Genomic DNA, 3,547 nt, shown 5'->3' with positions numbered 1-3,547 from the left:
ACGGCTGAAAGGGCGAGCATGTTTGGTGTGACGGGGATTTGAACCCGCGACCCTCAGATATATATAATGTTAAATAGATACATGCAGTTGAACTGAATATTACAACAACAAAACACCAAATTATACATGATCCAGACTGTATCAAAAGACGTTAGAGTTAACAAACATCTTCCTGTTTGACATGTGTAAGGTGTATTTGATTGCAAGTGTAAAAACATTGCAGAACCCCTGAAACGTAGACTATAAAATATGGGTGCCTCTACAATTAAGTTGTGTACCCATTGGTGCTTTCTAGTTTGCAAAGAAATGGAATGGTTTAAATGTAAATTATCGAACAATTCTTATATAAATTTGCTCTATAAGAGGTAAAATGGTATCTTAAATATATAAGTATCACAGCGTGAAATGTTTGATTTAGTTGCTATATATTAGTGGGACAGCGGTTAGTCTTCGGATTTACAATGCTAAAATCAGGGGTTCGATTCCCTCGGTGGATACAAAGATAGCCTGATGTGTCTTTGCTAAAATAAACACACACACACACACACACACACACTCTTTAACAGTGTGAACTGCGGATGGCCTACACATCAAGTATTTTTTCTCTTTTTTTTTAAACAATTTAATATGTCTTATTTAAAAGACAGTAACACCAATTTTGCAAATAGATATTCAATTATGTGTATGAATATAAGCAAATATATAGTTTTATACGTTCTAGTGAAATTTCATTATTTTGCATAATCTAGTACGAATTATTAGTTGTATTTGAGTCAGTTGCAGTAATTAATGTTAAAGAATTTGGCACATTATTTATTAAAATCTTAATGTATTTAGTTGCAAGAAGGTACTTAGTCCATAAATCTATATATCACATTAAAAATGAAAATTTTAATTACTATTTAACTAAGTTATTCCAAAATTTTACGAAAATTTCCAAAATTCAGATTCATTACTAGATAACATACAAGATAAATAAATATCCTTATTCATTTCTTTTCAATTTCAGTGCAAGTTCCAGATGAACAGGATTCTCCAAACCGTATCAGTGATAAGGAAAACTAGCCTAGGTATGTCATTCTCTGTGTGATGCAAGCATGTTCGATAAGTCGTTGATTTTTTTTTTTTTTGAAGTGACTGTCTGTAGTGTTGATCATATGTGGAGATAAGGATGCTTGAAATCCTGTTTTCTCTTTCCTAAAATGGAACAAGTTAGATGACACGAATGGCATGGGAAGTCTTGGTGAAGCTTAGGGATGGATATAATCCTAAAAGAATTGTTTTTATTCTTGTATTTTTCTTCGGTGATCGTATTTCAGACCACTCAGTAGTTATCAAAAAGAGCCAAAGTGCAACTGAAGATAATTCTTTTTAGAGTTGTTCATAAAGAATAACGGGCCACAATTGTTCAAAAAACTGTTATTTTTATTTGTGAAAATTTGATGTCAATCAGTCTCTTTAATGTATGAATAAATAATACTTATGTGGATTTCACTTAGAAAATCCAGAAACTCCTGATATTGGGGTCTTAATTAACTTTATTTTTGGTTTTTATGTGCATCTTAAAATACTACAGTATAGTAACAGTTTTTAATGTATGTGGGACATTTTAGTTTTAATATCTTTTACAGTCTCACAAACATGTCATTTTCTTGACAAATAAATGAAACTTGTTGGCTTTATCAATAGTAGCATTTTTAAATATTATAAACTTATTTGTTTGTTGTTAAACACAATGTTACAAATTGGGCTATCTGAGCTCTACCCACCACGTTTATCGAAACCTGACTTTTAGTATTATAAGCCCTCAGACTTAACGCTGGGTCACCGGGGGGCTATATTGTTGAACTGGTAGATTTCCTAAAGTTTAAAGCAAACTAAAAAAAAAATAAACTTTTCAAACCTCACCATACTGAAACCAATTCAGATCTGTCATTAAAACATTTAAATTGTCTGTTTCTAACATTTATACCAAATTATGTTTATAAAAATACTCTAAACTTAGAAATAAGATTTCCTACCCAGTCTTTTTGATATTGATTTGTTGTGATTAAAAATTGACATACATTCGACTTCTTTTAGACTTGATGAGCATGGCCAGGTGGTAAGGGCGCTCGACTCGCGGTTGCGAATTCCCGTCCCACCAAACATGCTCGCCGTGGGAACGTTATAACGTGATGGTCAATCCCACTGTTCGCTGGTAAAAGAATAGCCCAAGTGTTGGCGGTGAGTGGTATTAAATAGATGCCTTCCCTCTAGTCTATCACTTCTAAATTAGGGACGGCTAGAGCAGATAGCCTTAGTATAGCTTTGCGCAAAATTCAAAAATAAACAAACCTGATGACACATTATTTTATGACCTGAAACAAGTAGCCAAAAGCACTGAATAAATTTGCATGTGCTTAGACTTATATATTTTATTCTTTATTTAAATATATAGCTTGATACAATTTTGGGACGTGAGACGCTTAAAATAAATAATCATAAAAATGTGTGCATGGACAACTTCTCTTGATGCCAAATTTTATAGGACAGAGAATTAAAGAAAAAGTAGTGTTTTTAAATTATGATGTATGAAGTTGCGCAACTGTCTTGTTACTTATGCGCACGTGAGATAAACGGCCTGGTTAAATAATTATTGTATTTTGGCACTTGTGGATAAAATTAAAATCATAAATAATATTCAACGTTAAAATTGATACACAATTAAAAACATTCTATTTAGGCCTATCTATGGCCTTCAAAAAGTTGACAATTCTACATGTTTCGACGTTGCAACGTTGTCCTCAGGAGTGAATTACAAGACAATGCTAAAGTATTTATAACTTGTTAGTAGGTCATGTGACCTGTATGCTATTTTACATAAAAATACGTATCTTCTTCCGTACTGGTCTCCGTCTCGTTGGCTTCTGCTTCATATGGGGTTCATCTGCTTCATCAGGAAATGTTCTATCGTCGATAACAGTCACATCAGTGGTAGTAACTTCATCAAGAGCTTCACCGTTTCCCTTCTCAAAACTGAGTAGAGTTTTTTCTTCGACGGTGGCTTCTTCAGGTGGCACGTCTTCAGCAGCGTCATTTGTTCTGTTGTCCACTTCATCCCAACTGAAATGTCTTGGACCGTGATAATGCCAAAACCTGTTGGCATGTACCACTTTTGGCTTACCTCGCCGACCACATTTTACCCAGAAAGTCACGTCTGAGAGACGATCCACTCTGTTATATGGGCCTTCCCATGGAGAAGACAACTTAGGAGACTTCCCTTTGGTCTTCCTGGGATTATACAACCATACCTTGTCTCCTGGTTCAAAGCTGACTTCAGTGGATCTCTTATCATAAGATAGCTTCATCGATTCAGCAGACGTTTTCAAGTTTGAATGTACTTGATGGTGAATATCACCCATCCTTTCCGATAACACTTTCACAAACTCTGACATATTTTCCGGCAACTCTTCATAAGGTGGGCATCTCTTATGCTTGGGTCCCCTTTTAGCACTACGTGTACTGCATGTCCTGCACCATTCTTCCACATCTCGCCTCATACCTA

Source organism: Limulus polyphemus, unplaced genomic scaffold, assembly GCF_000517525.1.
Source record: "Limulus polyphemus unplaced genomic scaffold, Limulus_polyphemus-2.1.2 Scaffold53, whole genome shotgun sequence".
Classification (NCBI taxonomy): domain Eukaryota; kingdom Metazoa; phylum Arthropoda; class Merostomata; order Xiphosura; family Limulidae; genus Limulus; species Limulus polyphemus.
This window is presented reverse-complemented; position numbering follows the sequence as displayed.